The following is a 22154-nucleotide window of genomic DNA, read 5'->3' on the forward strand; positions in this document are numbered from 1 at the left end:
AATAAAGCCGTCCAGACACAGTCCCATCTCCTGTATCACAGCCTGTAATATAACCGTCCAGACACAGTCCCGTCTCCTGTATCACAGCCTGTAATATAACCGTCCAGACACAGTCCCGTCTCCTGCATCACAGCCTGTAATATAACCGTCCAGACACAGTCCCGTCTCCTGTATCAGTCTATAATATAACCGTCCAGACACAGTCCCGTCTCCTGTATCACAGCCTGTAATATAATCGTCCAGACACAGTCCCGTCTCCTGTACCACAGCCTGTAATATAACCGTCCAGACACAGTCCCATCTCCTGTATCACAGTCTGTAATTATAACCGTCCAGACACAGTCCCGTCTCCTGTATCAGTGTATAATATAACCGTCCAGACACAGTCCCGTCTCCTGTATCACAGCCTGTAATATAATCGTCCAGACACAGTCCCCGTCTCCTGTACCACAGCCTGTAATATAACTGTCCAGACACAGTCCCGTCTCCTGTATCAGTCTGTAATATAACCGTCCAGACACAGTCCTGTCTCCTGTATCAGTCTGTAATATAACCGTCCAGACACAGCCCCGTCTCCTGTATCACAGCCTGTAATCTAACCGTCCAGACACAGTCCCATCTCCTGTATCACAGCCTGTAATATAACCGTCCAGACAGTCCCGTCTCCTGTATCAGTCTGTAATACAACCGTCCAGACACAGTCCCGTCTCCTGTATCAGTCTGTAATATAACCGTCCAGACACAGTCCCATCTCCTGTATCACAGCCTGTAATATAACCGTCCAGGCACAGTCCCGTCTCCTGTATCACAGCCTGTGATATAACCGTCCAGACACAGTCCCGTCTCCTGTATCAGTCTATAATATAACCGTCCAGACACAGTCCCGTCTCCTGTATCACAGCCTGTAATATAATCGTCCAGACACAGTCCCGTCTCCTGTACCACAGCCTGCAATATAACCGTCCAGACACAGTCCCGTCTCCTGTATCGCAGACTGTAATATAACCGTCCAGACACAGTCCCATCTCCTGTATCACAGCCTGTAATATAACCGTCCAGACAGTCCCGTCTCCTTTATCACAGCCTGTAATATAAACGTCCAGACACAGTCCCTTCTCCTGTATCAGTCTGTAATATAACCGTCCAGACACAGTCCCGTCTCCTGTATCAGTCTGTAATATAACCGTCCAGACACAGTCCCTTCTCCAGTATCAGTCTGTAATAAAGCCGTCCAGACACAGTCCCGTCTCCTGTTTCACATCCTGTAATATAACCGTCCAGACACAGTCCCGTCTCCTGTATCACAGCCTGTAATATAACCGTCCAGACACAGTCCCGTCTCCTGTATCACAGCCTGTAATATAACTGTCCAGACACAGTCCCGTCTCCTGTATCAGTCTATAATATAACCGTCCAGACACAGTCCCGTCTCCTGTACCACAGCCTGTAATATAAACGACCAGACACAGTCCCGTCTCCTGTATCATTCTGTAATATAACCGTCCAGACACTGTCCTGTCTCCTGTATCAGTCTGTAATATAACCGTCCAGACACAGCCCCGTCTCCTGTATCACAGCCTGTAATCTAACCGTCCAGACACAGTCCCATCTCCTGTATCACAGCCTGTAATATAACCGTCCAGACAGTCCCGTCTCCTGTATCAGTCTGTAATACAACCGTCCAGACACAGTCCCGTCTCCTGTATCAGTCTGTAATATAACCATCCAGACACAGTCCCATCTCCTGTATCACAGCCTGTAATATAACCGTCCAGACACAGTCCCGTCCCCTGTATCACAGCCTGTAATATAACCGTCCAGACACAGTCCCGTCTCCTGCATCACAGCCTGTAATATAACCGTCCAGACACAGTCCGGTTCCCTGTATCACAGCCTGTAATATAACCGTCCAGACACAGTCCCGTCTCCTGCATTACAGCCTGTAATATAACCGTCCAGACACAGTACCATCTCCTGCATCACAGCCTGTAATATAACCGTCCAGACACAGTCCCGTCTCCTGCATCACAGCCTGTAATATAACCGTCCAGACAGAGTCTCGTCTCCTGTATCACAGCCTGTAATATAACTGTCCAGACACAGTCCCGTCTCCTGTATCAGTCTGTAATATAACCGTCCAGACACAGTCCTGTCTCCTGTATCAGTCTGTAATATAACCGTCCAGACACAGCCCCGTCTCCTGTATCACAGCCTGTAATCTAACCGTCCAGACACAGTCCCATCTCCTATATCACAGCCTGTAATATAACCGTCCAGACAGTCCCGTCTCCTGTATCAGTCTGTAATACAACCATCCAGACACAGTCCCGTCTCCTGTATCAGTCTGTAATATAACCGTCCAGACACAGTCCCATCTCCTGTATCACAGCCTGTAATATAACCGTCCAGGCACAGTCCCGTCTCCTGTATCACAGCCTGTGATATAACCGTCCAGACACTGTCCCGTCTCCTGTATCAGTCTATAATATAACCGTCCAGACACAGTCCCGTCTCCTGTATCACAGCCTGTAATATAACCGTCCAGACACAGTCCGGTCCCCTGTATCACAGCCTGTAATATAACCGTCCAGACACAGTCCCGTCTCCTGCATTACAGCCTGTAATATAACCGTCCAGACACAGTACCATCTCCTGCATCACAGCCTGTAATATAACCGTCCAGACAGAGTTTCGTCTCCTGTATCACAGCCTGTAATATAACCGTCCAGACACAGTCCCGTCTCCTGCATCACAGCCTGTAATATAACCGTCCAGACACAGTCCCGTCTCCTGTATCAGTCTGTAATATAACCGTCCAGACACTGTCCTGTCTCCTGTATCATTCTGTAATATAACCGTCCAGACACAGCCCCGTCTCCTGTATCACAGCCTGTAATCTAACCGTCCAGACACAGTCCCATCTCCTGTATCACAGCCTGTAATATAACCGTCCAGACAGTCCCGTCTCCTGTATCAGTCTGTAATACAACCGTCCAGACACAGTCCCGTCTCCTGTATCAGTCTGTAATATAACCGTCCAGACACAGTCCCATCTCCTGTATCACAGCCTGTAATATAACCGTCCAGACACAGTCCCGTCCCCTGTATCACAGCCTGTAATATAACCGTCCAGACACAGTCCCGTCTCCTGCATCACAGCCTGTAATATAACCGTCCAGACACAGTCCGGTCCCCTGTATCACAGCCTGTAATATAACCGTCCAGACACAGTCCCGTCTCCTGTATCACAGCCTGTGATATAACCATCCAGACACAGTCCCGTCTCCTTTATCAGAGTTTGTAATATAACCGTCCAGACACAGTCCCGTCTCCTGTATCACAGTCTGTACTATAACCGTCCAGATACAGTCCCGTCTCCTGTATCACAGTCTGTAATTTCACTGTCCAGACACAGTCCCGTCTCCTGTATCACAGCCTGTAATGTAACCGTCCAGACACAGTCCCTTCTCCTGTATCACAGCCTGTAATATAGCCGTCCAGACACAGTCCCGTCTACTGTATCATAGCCTGTAATTATAACCGTCCAGACACAGTCCCGTCTCCTGTCTCACAGCCTGTAATATAACCGTCCAGGCACAGTCCTGTCTCCTGTATCACAGCCTGTAATATACCCGTCAAGAAACAGTCCCGTCTCCTGTATCACAGCATGTAATATAACCGTCCAGACACAGTCCCGTCTCCTGTATCATTCTGTAATAAAGCCGTCCAGACACAGTCCCATCTCCTGTATCACAGCCTGTAATATAACCGTCCAGACACAGTCCCGTCTCCTGTATCACAGCCTGTAATATAACCGTCCAGACACAGTCCCGTCTCCTGCATCACAGCCTGTAATATAACCGTCCAGACACAGTCCCGTCTCCTGTATCAGTCTATAATATAACCGTCCAGACACAGTCCCGTCTCCTGTATCACAGCCTGTAATATAATCGTCCAGACACAGTCCCGTCTCCTGTACCACAGCCTGTAATATAACCGTCCAGACACAGTCCCATCTCCTGTATCACAGTCTGTAATTATAACCGTCCAGACACAGTCCCGTCTCCTGTATCAGTGTATAATATAACCGTCCAGACACAGTCCCGTCTCCTGTATCACAGCCTGTAATATAATCGTCCAGACACAGTCCCCGTCTCCTGTACCACAGCCTGTAATATAACTGTCCAGACACAGTCCCGTCTCCTGTATCAGTCTGTAATATAACCGTCCAGACACAGTCCTGTCTCCTGTATCAGTCTGTAATATAACCGTCCAGACACAGCCCCGTCTCCTGTATCACAGCCTGTAATCTAACCGTCCAGACACAGTCCCATCTCCTGTATCACAGCCTGTAATATAACCGTCCAGACAGTCCCGTCTCCTGTATCAGTCTGTAATACAACCGTCCAGACACAGTCCCGTCTCCTGTATCAGTCTGTAATATAACCGTCCAGACACAGTCCCATCTCCTGTATCACAGCCTGTAATATAACCGTCCAGGCACAGTCCCGTCTCCTGTATCACAGCCTGTGATATAACCGTCCAGACACAGTCCCGTCTCCTGTATCAGTCTATAATATAACCGTCCAGACACAGTCCCGTCTCCTGTATCACAGCCTGTAATATAATCGTCCAGACACAGTCCCGTCTCCTGTACCACAGCCTGCAATATAACCGTCCAGACACAGTCCCGTCTCCTGTATCGCAGACTGTAATATAACCGTCCAGACACAGTCCCATCTCCTGTATCACAGCCTGTAATATAACCGTCCAGACAGTCCCGTCTCCTTTATCACAGCCTGTAATATAAACGTCCAGACACAGTCCCTTCTCCTGTATCAGTCTGTAATATAACCGTCCAGACACAGTCCCGTCTCCTGTATCAGTCTGTAATATAACCGTCCAGACACAGTCCCTTCTCCAGTATCAGTCTGTAATAAAGCCGTCCAGACACAGTCCCGTCTCCTGTTTCACATCCTGTAATATAACCGTCCAGACACAGTCCCGTCTCCTGTATCACAGCCTGTAATATAACCGTCCAGACACAGTCCCGTCTCCTGTATCACAGCCTGTAATATAACTGTCCAGACACAGTCCCGTCTCCTGTATCAGTCTATAATATAACCGTCCAGACACAGTCCCGTCTCCTGTACCACAGCCTGTAATATAAACGACCAGACACAGTCCCGTCTCCTGTATCAGTCTGTAATATAACCGTCCAGACACTGTCCTGTCTCCTGTATCAGTCTGTAATATAACCGTCCAGACACAGCCCCGTCTCCTGTATCACAGCCTGTAATCTAACCGTCCAGACACAGTCCCATCTCCTGTATCACAGCCTGTAATATAACCGTCCAGACAGTCCCGTCTCCTGTATCAGTCTGTAATACAACCGTCCAGACACAGTCCCGTCTCCTGTATCAGTCTGTAATATAACCGTCCAGACACAGTCCCATCTCCTGTATCACAGCCTGTAATATAACCGTCCAGACACAGTCCCGTCCCCTGTATCACAGCCTGTAATATAACCGTCCAGACACAGTCCCGTCTCCTGCATCACAGCCTGTAATATAACCGTCCAGACACAGTCCGGTTCCCTGTATCACAGCCTGTAATATAACCGTCCAGACACAGTCCCGTCTCCTGCATTACAGCCTGTAATATAACCGTCCAGACACAGTACCATCTCCTGCATCACAGCCTGTAATATAACCGTCCAGACACAGTCCCGTCTCCTGCATCACAGCCTGTAATATAACCGTCCAGACAGAGTCTCGTCTCCTGTATCACAGCCTGTAATATAACTGTCCAGGCACAGTCCCGTCTCCTGTATCAGTCTGTAATATAACCGTCCAGACACAGTCCTGTCTCCTGTATCAGTCTGTAATATAACCGTCCAGACACAGCCCCGTCTCCTGTATCACAGCCTGTAATCTAACCGTCCAGACACAGTCCCATCTCCTATATCACAGCCTGTAATATAACCGTCCAGACAGTCCCGTCTCCTGTATCAGTCTGTAATACAACCATCCAGACACAGTCCCGTCTCCTGTATCAGTCTGTAATATAACCGTCCAGACACAGTCCCATCTCCTGTATCACAGCCTGTAATATAACCGTCCAGGCACAGTCCCGTCTCCTGTATCACAGCCTGTGATATAACCGTCCAGACACTGTCCCGTCTCCTGTATCAGTCTATAATATAACCGTCCAGACACAGTCCCGTCTCCTGTATCACAGCCTGTAATATAACCGTCCAGACACAGTCCGGTCCCCTGTATCACAGCCTGTAATATAACCGTCCAGACACAGTCCCGTCTCCTGCATTACAGCCTGTAATATAACCGTCCAGACACAGTACCATCTCCTGCATCACAGCCTGTAATATAACCGTCCAGACAGAGTCTCGTCTCCTGTATCACAGCCTGTAATATAACCGTCCAGACACAGTCCCGTCTCCTGCATCACAGCCTGTAATATAACCGTCCAGACACAGTCCCGTCTCCTGTATCACAGCCTGTAATATAACCGTCCAGACACAGTCCAGTCTCCTGTATCACAGCCTGTAATATAACCGTCCAGACACAGTCCCGTCTCCTGCATCACAGCCTGTAATATAACCGTCCAGTCACACTCCCGTCTTCTGTATCACAGCCTGTAATATAACCGTCCAGACACAGTCCCGTCTCCTGTATCACAGCCTGTAATATAACCGTCCAGACAGTCCCGTCTCCTGCATCACAGTCTGTAATATAACCGTCCAGACACAGTCCCGTCTCCTGTATCACAGTCTGTAATATAGCCATCCAGACACAGTCCTGTCTCCTGTATCTCAGCCTGTAATATAACCGTCCAGACACAGTCCCGTCTCCTGTATCACAGTCTGTAATATAACCGTCCAGACACAGTCCCGTCTCCTGTATCACAGTCTGTAATATAATCGTCCAGACACAGTCCCATCTCCTGTATCAGACTGTAATATAACCGTCCAGACACAGTCCCGTCTCCTGTATCACAATCTGTAATATAACCGTCCAGACACAGTCCCGTCTCCTGTATCAAAGACTGTAATATAACCGTCCAGACACAGTCCCGTCTCCTGTATCACAGTCTGTAATATAACCGTCCAGATACAGTCCTGTCTCCTGTATCACAGTCTGTAATATAACTGTCCAGACACAGTCCCTTCTCCTGTATCACAGCCTGTAATATAACCATCCAGACACAGTCCCGTCTCCTGTATCACAGTCTGTAATATAACCGTCCAGACACAGTCCCGTCTCCTATATCACAGTCCCGTCGCCTATATCAGTCTGTAATAAAGCCGTCCAGACACAGTCCTGTCTCCTGTATCAGTCTGTAATATTACCGTCCAGACACAGTCCCGTCTCCTGTATCACAGTCTGTAATATAACCGTCCAGATACAGTCCCGTCTCCTGTATCACAGTCTGTAATATAACCGTCCAGACACAGTCCCGTCTCCTGTATCACAGCCTGTAATATAACCGTCCAGATACAGTCCCGTCTCTTGTATCACAGTCTGTAATATAACCGTCCAGACACAATCCCGTCTCCTGTATCACAGCCTGTAACATATCCGTCCAGACACAGTCCCGTCTCCTGTATCAGTCTGTAATATAACCGTCCAGACACAGTCCCGTCTCCTGTATCAGTCTGTAATATAACCGTCCAGACACTGTCCTGTCTCCTGTATCAGTCTGTAATATAACCGTCCAGACACAGCCCCGTCTCCTGTATCACAGCCTGTAATCTAACCGTCCAGACACAGTCCCATCTCCTGTATCACAGCCTGTAATATAACCGTCCAGACAGTCCCGTCTCCTGTATCAGTCTGTAATACAACCGTCCAGACACAGTCCCGTCTCCTGTATCAGTCTGTAATATAACCGTCCAGACACAGTCCCATCTCCTGTATCACAGCCTGTAATATAACCGTCCAGACACAGTCCCGTCCCCTGTATCACAGCCTGTAATATAACCGTCCAGACACAGTCCCGTCTCCTGCATCACAGCCTGTAATATAACCGTCCAGACACAGTCCGGTCCCCTGTATCACAGCCTGTAATATAACCGTCCAGACACAGTCCCGTCTCCTGCATTACAGCCTGTAATATAACCGTCCAGACACAGTACCATCTCCTGCATCACAGCCTGTAATATAACCGTCCAGACAGAGTCTCGTCTCCTGTATCACAGCCTGTAATATAACCGTCCAGACACAGTCCCGTCTCCTGCATCACAGCCTGGAATATAACCGTCCAGACAGAGTCTCGTCTCCTGTATCACAGCCTGTAATATAACTGTCCAGACACAGTCCCGTCTCCTGTATCAGTCTGTAATATAACCGTCCAGACACAGTCCTGTCTCCTGTATCAGTCTGTAATATAACCGTCCAGACACAGCCCCGTCTCCTGTATCACAGCCTGTAATCTAACCGTCCAGACACAGTCCCATCTCCTGTATCACAGCCTGTAATATAACCGTCCAGACAGTCCCGTCTCCTGTATCAGTCTGTAATACAACCGTCCAGACACAGTCCCGTCTCCTGTATCAGTCTGTAATATAACCGTCCAGACACAGTCCCATCTCCTGTATCACAGCCTGTAATATAACCGTCCAGGCACAGTCCCGTCTCCTGTATCACAGCCTGTGATATAACCGTCCAGACACAGTCCCGTCTCCTGTATCAGTCTATAATATAACCGTCCAGACACAGTCCCGTCTCCTGTATCACAGCCTGTAATATAACCGTCCAGACACAGTCCGGTCCCCTGTATCACAGCCTGTAAGATAACCGTCCAGACACAGTCCCGTCTCCTGCATTACAGCCTGTAATATAACCGTCCAGACACAGTACCATCTCCTGCATCACAGCCTGTAATATAACCGTCCAGACAGAGTCTCGTCTCCTGTATCACAGCCTGTAATATAACCGTCCAGACACAGTCCCGTCTCCTGCATCACAGCCTGTAATATAACCGTCCAGACACAGTCCCGTCTCCTGTATCACAGCCTGTAATATAACCGTCCAGACACAGTCCAGTCTCCTGTATCACAGCCTGTAATATAACCGTCCAGACACAGTCCCGTCTCCTGCATCACAGCCTGTAATATAACCGTCCAGTCACACTCCCGTCTTCTGTATCACAGCCTGTAATATAACCGTCCAGACACAGTCCCGTCTCCTGTATCACAGCCTGTAATATAACCGTCCAGACACAGTCCCGTCTCCTGTATCACAGTCTGTAATATAGCCGTCCAGACACAGTCCTGTCTCCTGTATCTCAGCCTGTAATATAACCGTCCAGACACAGTCCCGTCTCCTGTATCACAGTCTGTAATATAACCGTCCAGACACAGTCCCGTCTCCTGTATCACAGTCTGTAATATAATCGTCCAGACACAGTCCCATCTCCTGTATCAGACTGTAATATAACCGTCCAGACACAGTCCCGTCTCCTGTATCACAATCTGTAATATAACCGTCCAGACACAGTCCCGTCTCCTGTATCAAAGACTGTAATATAACCGTCCAGACACAGTCCCGTCTCCTGTATCACAGTCTGTAATATAACCGTCCAGATACAGTCCCGTCTCCTGTATCACAGCCTGTAATATAACCGTCCAGACAGTCCCGTCTCCTGCATCACAGTCTGTAATATAACCGTCCAGACACAGTCCCGTCTCCTGTATCACAGTCTGTAATATAGCCGTCCAGACACAGTCCTGTCTCCTGTATCTCAGCCTGTAATATAACCGTCCAGACACAGTCCCGTCTCCTGTATCACAGTCTGTAATATAACCGTCCAGACACAGTCCCGTCTCCTGTATCACAGTCTGTAATATAATCGTCCAGACACAGTCCCATCTCCTGTATCAGACTGTAATATAACCGTCCAGACACAGTCCCGTCTCCTGTATCACAATCTGTAATATAACCGTCCAGACACAGTCCCGTCTCCTGTATCAAAGACTGTAATATAACCGTCCAGACACAGTCCCATCTCCTGTATCACAGTCTGTAATATAACCGTCCAGATACAGTCCCGTCTCCTGTATCACAGTCTGTAATATAACTGTCCAGACACAGTCCCTTCTCCTGTATCACAGCCTGTAATATAACCATCCAGACACAGTCCCGTCTCCTGTATCACAGTCTGTAATATAACCGTCCAGACACAGTCCCGTCTCCTATATCACAGTCCCGTCGCCTATATCAGTCTGTAATATAACCGTCCAGACACAGTCCTGTCTCCTGTATCAGTCTGTAATATTACCGTCCAGACACAGTCCCGTCTCCTGTATCACAGTCTGTAATATAACCGTCCAGATACAGTCCCGTCTCCTGTATCACAGTCTGTAATATAACCGTCCAGACACAGTCCCGTCTCCTGTATCACAGCCTGTAATATAACCGTCCAGATACAGTCCCGTCTCTTGTATCACAGTCTGTAATATAACCGTCCAGACACAATCCCGTCTCCTGTATCACAGCCTGTAACATATCCGTCCAGACACAGTCCCGTCTCCTGTATCATTCTGTAATATAACCGTCCAGACACAGTCCCGTCTCCTGTATCAGTCTGTAATATAACCGTCCAGACACTGTCCTGTCTCCTGTATCAGTCTGTAATATAACCGTCCAGACACAGCCCCGTCTCCTGTATCACAGCCTGTAATCTAACCGTCCAGACACAGTCCCATCTCCTGTATCACAGCCTGTAATATAACCGTCCAGACAGTCCCGTCTCCTGTATCAGTCTGTAATACAACCGTCCAGACACAGTCCCGTCTCCTGTATCAGTCTGTAATATAACCGTCCAGACACAGTCCCATCTCCTGTATCACAGCCTGTAATATAACCGTCCAGACACAGTCCCGTCCCCTGTATCACAGCCTGTAATATAACCGTCCAGACACAGTCCCGTCTCCTGCATCACAGCCTGTAATATAACCGTCCAGACACAATCCGGTCCCCTGTATCACAGCCTGTAATATAACCGTCCAGACACAGTCCCGTCTCCTGCATTACAGCCTGTAATATAACCGTCCAGACACAGTACCATCTCCTGCATCACAGCCTGTAATATAATCGTCCAGACAGAGTCTCGTCTCCTTTATCACAGCCTGTAATATAACCGTCCAGACACAGTCCCGTCTCCTGCATCACAGCCTGTAATATAACCGTCCAGACAGAATCTCGTCTCCTGTATCACAGCCTGTAATATAACTGTCCAGACACAGTCCCGTCTCCTGTATCAGTCTGTAATATAACCGTCCAGACACAGTCCTGTCTCCTGTATCAGTCTGTAATATAACCGTCCAGACACAGCCCCGTCTCCTGTATCACAGCCTGTAATCTAACCGTCCAGACACAGTCCCATCTCCTGTATCACAGCCTGTAATATAACCGTCCAGACAGTCCCGTCTCCTGTATCAGTCTGTAATACAACCATCCAGACACAGTCCCGTCTCCTGTATCAGTCTGTAATATAACCGTCCAGACACAGTCCCATCTCCTGTATCACAGCCTGTAATATAACCGTCCAGGCACAGTCCCGTCTCCTGTATCACAGCCTGTGATATAACCGTCCAGACACAGTCCCGTCTCCTGTATCAGTCTATAATATAACCGTCCAGACACAGTCCCGTCTCCTGTATCACAGCCTGTAATATAACCGTCCAGACACAGTCCGGTCCCCTGTATCACAGCCTGTAATATAACCGTCCAGACACAGTCCCGTCTCCTGCATTACAGCCTGTAATATAACCGTCCAGACACAGTACCATCTCCTGCATCACAGCCTGTAATATAACCGTCCAGACAGAGTCTCGTCTCCTGTATCACAGCCTGTAATATAACCGTCCAGACACAGTCCCGTCTCCTGCATCACAGCCTGTAATATAACCGTCCAGACACAGTCCCGTCTCCTGTATCACAGCCTGTAATATAACCGTCCAGACACAGTCCAGTCTCCTGTATCACAGCCTGTAATATAACCGTCCAGACACAGTCCCGTCTCCTGCATCACAGCCTGTAATATAACCGTCCAGTCACACTCCCGTCTTCTGTATCACAGCCTGTAATATAACCGTCCAGACACAGTCCCGTCTCCTGTATCACAGCCTGTAATATAACCGTCCAGACAGTCCCGTCTCCAGCATCACAGTCTGTAATATAACCGTCCAGACACAGTCCCGTCTCCTGTATCACAGTCTGTAATATAGCCGTCCAGACACAGTCCTGTCTCCTGTATCTCAGCCTGTAATATAACCGTCCAGACACAGTCCCGTCTCCTGTATCACAGTCTGTAATATAATCGTCCAGACACAGTCCCATCTCCTGTATCAGACTGTAATATAACCGTCCAGACACAGTCCCGTCTCTTGTATCACAATCTGTAATATAACCGTCCAGACACAGTCCCGTCTCCTGTATCAAAGACTGTAATATAACCGTCCAGACACAGTCCCGTCTCCTGTATCACAGTCTGTAATATAACCGTCCAGATACAGTCCCGTCTCCTGTATCACAGTCTGTAATATAACTGTCCAGACACAGTCCCTTCTCCTGTATCACAGCCTGTAATATAACCATCCAGACACAGTCCCGTGTCCTGTATCACAGTCTGTAATATAACCGTCCAGACACAGTCCCGTCTCCTATATCACAGTCCCGTCGCCTATATCAGTCTGTAATATAACCGTCCAGACACAGTCCTGTCTCCTGTATCAGTCTGTAATATTACCGTCCAGACACAGTCCCGTCTCCTGTATCACAGTCTGTAATATAACCGTCCAGATACAGTCCCGTCTCCTGTATCACAGTCTGTAATATAACCGTCCAGACACAGTCCCGTCTCCTGTATCACAGCCTGTAATATAACCGTCCAGATACAGTCCCGTCTCTTGTATCACAGTCTGTAATATAACCGTCCAGACACAATCCCGTCTCCTGTATCACAGCCTGTAACATATCCGTCCAGACACAGTCCCGTCTCCTGTATCATTCTGTAATATAACCGTCCAGACACAGTCCCGTCTCCTGTATCACAGTCTGTAATATAACCGTCCAGACACAGTCCCGTCTCCTGTATCAGCCTGTAATATAACCGTCCAGTACACAGTCCCGTCTCCTGTATCAGTCTGTAATATAACCGTCCAGACACAGTCCCGTCTCCTGTATCAGTCTGTAATATAACGGTCCAAACACAGTCCCGTCTCGTGTATCACAGTCTGTAATATAACCGTCCAGACACAGTCCCATCTCATGTATCACAGCCTGTAATATAACCGTCCAGACACAGTCCTGTCTCCTGTATCACAGCCTGTAATATACCCGTCGAGACACAGTCCCGTCTCCTGTATCACAGCATGTAATATAACCATCCAGACACAGACCCGTCTCCTGTATCACAGCCGGTAATATAACCGTCCAGACACAGCTCCGTCTCCTGTATCACAGCCTGTTATATAACCGTCCAGACACAGTCCCGTCTCCTGTATCAAAGACTGTAATAGAACCGTCCACACACAGTCCCGTCTCCTGTATCACACACTGTAATATAATCGTCCAGACACAGTCCCGTCTCCTGTATCACAGCCTGTAATATAACCGTCCAGAGAGTCCCGTCTCCTGTATCACAGCCTGTAATTATAACTGTCCAGACACAGTCCCGTCTCCTGTATCAGTCTGTAATATAACCGTCCAGACACAGTCCCGTCTCCTGTATCAGTCTGTAATAAAGCCGTCCAGACACAGTCCCGTCTCCTGTATCACAGCCTGTAATATAACCGTCCAGACACAGTCCCGTCTCCTGTATCACAGCCTGTAATATAACCGTCCAGACAGTCCCATCTCCTGTATCACAGCCTGTAATATAACCGTCCAGACACAGTCCCATCTCATGTATCACAGCCTGTAATATAACCGTCCAGACACAGTCCTGTCTCCTGTATCACAGCCTGTAATATACCCGTCGAGACACAGTCCCGTCTCCTGTATCACAGCATGTAATATAACCATCCAGACACAGACCCGTCTCCTGTATCACAGCCGGTAATATAACCGTCCAGACACAGCTCCGTCTCCTGTATCACAGCCTGTTATATAACCGTCCAGACACAGTCCCGTCTCCTGTATCAAAGACTGTAATAGAACCGTCCACACACAGTCCCGTCTCCTGTATCACACACTGTAATATAATCGTCCAGACACAGTCCCGTCTCCTGTATCACAGCCTGTAATATAACCGTCCAGAGAGTCCCGTCTCCTGTATCACAGCCTGTAATTATAACTGTCCAGACACAGTCCCGTCTCCTGTATCAGTCTGTAATATAACCGTCCAGACACAGTCCCGTCTCCTGTATCAGTCTGTAATAAAGCCGTCCAGACACAGTCCCGTCTCCTGTATCACAGCCTGTAATATAACCGTCCAGACACAGTCCCGTCTCCTGTATCACAGCCTGTAATATAACCGTCCAGACAGTCCCATCTCCTGTATCACAGCCTGTAATATAACCGTCCAGACACAGTCCCATCTCATGTATCACAGCCTGTAATATAACCGTCCAGACACAGTCCTGTCTCCTGTATCACAGCCTGTAATATACCCGTCGAGACACAGTCCCGTCTCCTGTATCACAGCATGTAATATAACCATCCAGACACAGACCCGTCTCCTGTATCACAGCCGGTAATATAACCGTCCAGACACAGCTCCGTCTCCTGTATCACAGCCTGTTATATAACCGTCCAGACACAGTCCCGTCTCCTGTATCAAAGACTGTAATAGAACCGTCCACACACAGTCCCGTCTCCTGTATCACACACTGTAATATAATCGTCCAGACACAGTCCCGTCTCCTGTATCACAGCCTGTAATATAACCGTCCAGAGAGTCCCGTCTCCTGTATCACAGCCTGTAATTATAACTGTCCAGACACAGTCCCGTCTCCTGTATCAGTCTGTAATATAACCGTCCAGACACAGTCCCGTCTCCTGTATCAGTCTGTAATAAAGCCGTCCAGACACAGTCCCGTCTCCTGTATCACAGCCTGTAATATAACCGTCCAGACACAGTCCCGTCTCCTGTATCACAGCCTGTAATATAACCGTCCAGACAGTCCCATCTCCTGTATCACAGCCTGTAATATAACCGTCCAGACACAGTCCTGTCTCCTGTATCAGTCTGTAATATAACCGTCCAGACACAGTCCCGTCTCCTGTATCACAGCCTGTAATATAACCGCCCAGACACAGTCTCGTCTCCTGTATCAGTCTGTAATATAACCGTCCAGACGCAGTCCCGTCTCCTGTATCACAGCCTGTAATATAACCGTGCAGACACAGTCCCGTCTCCTGTATCACAGCCTGTAATATAACCGTCCAGACACAGTCCCGTCTCCTGTATCACAGCCTGTAATATAACCGTCCAGACACAGTCCCGTCTCCTGTATCACAGCCTGTAATATAACCGTCCAGACACAGTCCCGTCTCCTGTATCAGCCTGTAATATAACCGTCCAGACACAGTCCCGTCTCCTGTATCAGTCAGTAATCTAACGGTCCAGGCACAGTCCGGTCTCCTGTATCACAGCCTGTACTTTAACCGTCCAGACAGTCCCGTCTCCTGTATCACAGCCTGTAATATAACCGTCCAGACACAGTCCCGTCTCCTGTATCACAGTCTGTAATTATAACCGTCCAGACACAGTCCCGTCTCCTGTATCAGTCTGTAATATAACCGTCCAGACAGTCCCGTCTCCTGTATCAGTCTGTAATAAAGCCGTCCAGACACAGTCCCGTCTCCTGTATCAGTCTGTAATATAACCGTCCGGACACAGTCCCGTCTCCTGTATCAGTCTGTAATATAACCGTCCGGACACAGTCCCGTCTCCTGTATCACAGCCTGTAATATAACCGTCCAGACACAGTCCCATCTCCTGTATCACAGCCTGTAATATAACCGTCCAGACACATTCCCGTCTCCTGTATCACAGCCTGTAATATAGCCGTCCAGACACAGTCCCGTCTCCTGTATCACAGCATGTAATATAACCGTCCAGGCACAGTCCCGTCTCCTGTATCACAGCCTGCAATATAACCGTCCAGACACAGTCCCGTCTCCTGTATCACAGCCTGTAATATAACCGTCCAGACACAGTCCCGTCTCCTGTATCAAAGAGTGTAATAGAACCGTCCACACACAGTCCCGTCTCCTGTATCACAGACTGTAATATAACCGTCCAGACACAGTCCCGTCTCCTGTATCACAGCCTGTAATATAACCGTCCAGACAGTCCCGTCTCCTGTATCAGTCTGTAATACAACCGTCCAGACACAGTCCCGTCTCCTGTATCAGTCTGTAATATAACCGTCCAGACACAGTCCCATCTCCTGTATCACAGCCTGTAATATAAAACCGTCCAGACACAGTCCCGTCCCCTGTATCACAGCCTGTAATATAACCGTCCAGACATAGTCCCATCTCCTGTATCACAGCCTGTAATATAACCGTCCAGACAGAGTCTCGTCTCCTGTATCACAGCCTGTAATATAACCGTCCAGACACAGTCCCGTCTCCTGTATCACAGCCTGTAATATAACCGTCCAGACACAGTCCCGTCTCCTGTATCACAGCCTGTAATATAACCGTCCAGACACAGGCCCGTCTCCTGTATCAGTCTATAATATAACCGTCCAGACACAGTCCCGTCTCCTGTATCACGGCCTGTAATATAATCGTCCAGACACAGTCCCGTCTCCTGTACCACAGCCTGTAATATAACCGTCCAGACACAGTCCCGTCTCCTGTATCAGTCTGTAATATAACCGTCCAGACACAGTCCTGTCTCCTGTATCACAGCCTGTAATATAACCATCCAGACACAGTCCCGTCTCCTGCATCACAGCCTGTAATATAACCGTCCAGAGACAGTCCCGTCTCCTGTATCACAGCCTGTAATATAACCGTCCAGACACAGTCCCGTCTCCTGTATGACAGCCTGAAAAAGAACCGTCCAGACACAGTCCCGTCTCCTGCATCACAGCCTGTAATATAACCGTCCAGACACAGTCCCGTCTCCAGTATCACAGTCTGTAATATAACGGTCCAGACACAGTCCCGTCTGCTAAATCACAGCCTGTAATCTAACCGTCCAGACACAGTCCCGTCTCCTGTATCACAGCCTGTAATATAAGCGTCCAGACAGTCCCGTCTCCTGTATCAGTCTGTAATACAACCGTCCAGACACAGTCCCGTCTCCTGTATCAGTCTGTAATATAACCGTCCAGACACAGTCTCATCTCCTGTATCACAGCCTGTAATATAACCGTCCAGACACAGTCCCATCTCCTGTATCACAGCCTGTAATATAACCGTCCAGACACAGTCCCGTCCCCTGTATCACAGCCTGTAATATAACCGTCCAGACACAGTCCCGTCTCCTGTATCACAGCCTGTAATATAACCGTCCAGACATAGTCCCATCTCCTGTATCACAGCCTGTAATATAACCGTCCAGACACAGTCCCGTCTCCTGTATCAGTCTATAATATAACCGTCCAGACACAGTCCCATCTCCTGTATCACAGCCTGTAATATAACCGTCCAGACACAGTCCCGTCCCCTGTATCACAGCCTGTAATATAACCATCCAGACACAGTCCGGTCCCCTGTATCACAGCCTGTAATATAACCGTCCAGACATAGTCCCGTCTCCTGCATCACAGCCTGTAATATAACCGTCCAGACACAGTCCCATCTCCTGCATCACAGCCTGTAATATAACCGTCCAGACACAGTCCCGTCTCCTGTATCACAGCCTGTAATATAACCGTCCAGACACAGTCCCGTCTCCTGTATCACAGCCTGTAATATAACTGTCCAGACACAGTCCTGTCTCCTGTATCACAGTCTGTAATATAACCGTCCAGACACAGTCCCGTCTCCTGTATCACAGCCTGTAATATAACCGTCCAGTCACACTCCCGTCTCCTGTATCACAGCCTGTAATATAACCGTCCAGACACAGTCCCATCTCCTGTATCACAGCCTGTAATATAACCGTCCAGACAGTCCCGTCTCCTGTATCACAGTCTGTAATATAACCGTCCAGACACAGTCCTGTCTCCTGTATCACAGTCTGTAATATAACCGTCCAGACACAGTCCCGTCTCCTGTATCACAGTCTGTAATATAATCGTCCAGACACAGTCCCATCTCCTGTATCAGACTGTAATATAACCGTCCAGACACAGTCCCGTCTCCTGTATCACAATCTGTAATATAACCGTCCAGACACAGTCCCGTCTCCTGTATCAAAGACTGTAATATAACCGTCCAGACACAGTCCCGTCTCCTGTATCACAGTCTGTAATATAACCGTCCAGATACAGTCCCGTCTCCTGTATCACAGTCTGTAATATAACTGTCCAGACACAGTCCCTTCTCCTGTATCACAGCCTGTAATATAACCATCCAGACACAGTCCCGTCTCCTGTATCACAGTCTGTAATATAACCGTCCAGACACAGTCCCGTCTCCAATATCACAGTCCCGTCGCCTATATCACAGTCTGTAATGTAACCGTCCAGACACAGTCCTGTCTCCTGTATCAGTCTGTAATATTACCGTCCAGACACAGTCCCGTCTCCTGTATCACAGTCTGTAATATAACCGTCCAGATACAGTCCCGTCTCCTGTATCACAGTCTGTAATATAACCGTCCAGACACAGTCCCGTTTCCTGTATCACAGCCTGTAATATAACCTTCCAGATACAGTCCCGTCTCTTGTATCACAGTCTGTAATATAACCGTCCAGACACAATCCCGTCTCCTGTATCACAGCCTGTAACATATCCGTCCAGACACAGTCCCGTCTCCTGTATCAGTCTGTAATATAACCGTCCAGACACAGTCCCGTCTCCTGTATCACAGTCTGTAATATAACCGTCCAGACACAGTCCCGTCTCCTGTATCAGCCTGTAATATAACCGTCCAGACACCGTCCCGTCTCCTGTATCAGTCTGTAATATAACCGTCCAGACACAGTCCCGTCTCCTGTATCAGTCTGTAATATAACGGTCCAAACACAGTCCCGTCTCCTGTATCACAGTCTGTAATATAACCGTCCAGACACAGTCCCGTCTCATTTATCACAGCCTGTAATATATCCGTCCAGACACAGTCCTGTCTCCTGTATCACAGCCTGTAATACACCCGTCGAGACACAGTCCCGTCTCCTGTATCACAGCATGTAATATAACCATCCAGACACAGACCCGTCTCCTGTATCACAGCCGGTAATATAACCGTCCAGACACAGCTCCGTCTCCTGTATCACAGCCTGTTATATAACCGTCCAGACACAGTCCCGTCTCCTGTATCAAAGACTGTAATAGAACCGTCCAGACACAGTCCCGTCTCCTGTATCACACACTGTAATATAATCGTCCAGACACAGTCCCGTCTCCTGTATCACAGCCTGTAATATAACCGTCCAGAGTCCCGTCTCCTGTATCACAGCCTGTAATTATAACTGTCCAGACACAGTCCCGTCTCCTGTATCAGTCTGTAATATAACCGTCCAGACACAGTCCCGTCTCCTGTATCAGTCTGTAATAAAGCCGTCCAGACACAGTCCCGTCTCCTGTATCACAGCCTGTAATATAACCGTCCAGACACAGTCCCGTCTCCTGTATCACAGCCTGTAATATAACCGTCCAGACAGTCCCATCTCCTGTATCACAGCCTGTAATATAACCGTCCAGACACAGTCCTGTCTCCTGTATCAGTCTGTAATATAACCGTCCAGACACAGTCCCGTCTCCTATATCACAGTCTGTAATATAACCGCCCAGACACAGTCTCGTCTCCTGTATCAGTCTGTAATATAACCGTCCAGACCCAGTCACGTCTCCTGTATCACAGCCTGTAATATAAACGTGCAGACACAGTCCCGTCTCCTGTATCACAGCCTGTAATATAACCGTCCAGACACAGTCCCGTCTCCTGTATCACAGCCTGTAATATAACCGTCCAGACACAGTCCCGTCTCCTGTATCACAGCCTGTAATATAACCGTCCAGACACAGTCCCGTCTCCTGTATCAGCCTGTAATATAACCGTCCAGACACAGTCCCGTCTCCTGTAACAGTCAGTAATCTAACGGTCCAGGCACAGTCCCGTCTCCTGTATCACAGCCTGTACTTTAACCGTCCAGACAGTCCCGTCTCCTGTATCACAGCCTGTAATATAACCGTCCAGACACAGTCCCGTCTCCTGTATCACAGTCTGTAATTATAACCGTCCAGACACAGTCCCGTCTCCTGTATCAGTCTGTAATATAACCGTCCAGACAGTCCCGTCTCCTGTATCAGTCTGTAATAAAGCCGTCCAGACACAGTCCCGTCTCTTGTATCAGTCTGTAATATAACCGTCCGGACACAGTCCCGTCTCCTGTATCAGTCTGTAAAAAAACCGTCCGGACACAGTCCCGTCTCCTGTATCACAGCCTGTAATATAACCGTCCAGACACAGTCCCATCTCCTGTATCACAGCCTGTAATATAACCGTCCAGACACATTCCCGTCTCCTGTATCACAGCCTGTAATATAGCCGTCCAGACACAGTCCCGTCTCCTGTATCACAGCATGTAATATAACCGTCCAGGCACAGTCCCGTCTCCTGTATCACAGCCTGCAATATAACCGTCCAGACACAGTCCCGTCTCCTGTATCACAGCCTGTAATATAACCGTCCAGACACAGTCCCGTCTCCTGTATCAAAGAGTGTAATAGAACCGTCCAGACACAGTCCCGTCTCCTGTATCACAGACTGTAATATAACCGTCCAGACACAGTCCCGTCTCCTGTATCACAGCCTGTAATATAACCGTCCAGACAGTCCCATCTCCTGTATCAGTCTGTAATACAACCGTCCAGACACAGTCCCGTCTCCTGTATCACAGCCTGTAATATAACCGTCCAGACACAGTCCCATCTCCTGTATCACAGCCTGTAATATAACCGTCCAGACACAGTCCCGTCCCCTGTATCACAGCCTGTAATATAACCGTCCAGACATAGCCCCATCTCCTGTATCACAGCCTGTAATATAACCGTCCAGACATAGTCTCGTCTCCTGTATCACAGCCTGTAATATAACCGTCCAGACAGAGTCCCGTCTCCTGTATCAGTCTGTAATAAAGCCGTCCAGACACAGTCCCATCTCCTGTATCACAGCCTGTAATATAACCGTCCAGACACAGTCCCGTCTCCTGTATCACAGCCTGTAATATAACCGTCCAGACACAGTCCCGTCTCCTGTATCACAGCCTGTAATATAACCGTCCAGACACAGTCCCGTCTCCTGTATGTCTATAATATAACCGTCCAGACACAGTCCCGTCTCCTGTATCACAGCCTGTAATATAATCGTCCAGACACAGTCCCGTCTCCTGTACCACAGCCTGTAATATAACCGTCCAGACACAGTCCCGTCTCCTGTATCAGTCTGTAATATAACCGTCCAGACACAGTCCCGTCTCCTGTATCAGTCTGTAATAAAGCCGTCCAGACACAGTCCCGTCTCCTGTATCAGTCTGTAATATAACCGTCCAGACACAGTCCCGTCTCCTGTATCACAGCCTGTAATATAACCGTCCAGACACAGTCCAGTCTCCTGCATCACAGCCTGTAATATAACCGTCCAGACACAGTCCCGTCTCCTGTATCACAGCCTGTAATATAAGCGTCCAGACACAGTCCCGTCTCCTGCATCACTGCCTGTAATATAACCGTCCAGACACAGTCCCATCTCCTGTATCACAGTCTGTAATATAACGGTCCAGGCACAGTCCCGTCTGCTGAATCACAGCCTGTAATCTAACCGTCCAGACACAGTCCCGTCTCCTGTATCACAACCTGTAATATAACCGTCCAGACAGTCCCGTCTCCTGTATCAGTCTGTCATACAACCGTCCAGACACAGTCCCGTCTCCTGTATCAGTCTGTAATATAACCGTCCAGACACAGTCTCATCTCCTGTATCACAGCCTGTAATATAACCGTCCAGACACAGTCCCATCTCCTGTATCACAGCCTGTAATATAACCGTCCAGACACAGT

This window comes from Somniosus microcephalus, chromosome 11 (genome assembly GCF_052327205.1).
Source record: "Somniosus microcephalus isolate GS21.2 chromosome 11, FLI_Smic_1.0, whole genome shotgun sequence".
NCBI classification, from domain to species: Eukaryota; Metazoa; Chordata; class Chondrichthyes; order Squaliformes; family Somniosidae; genus Somniosus; species Somniosus microcephalus.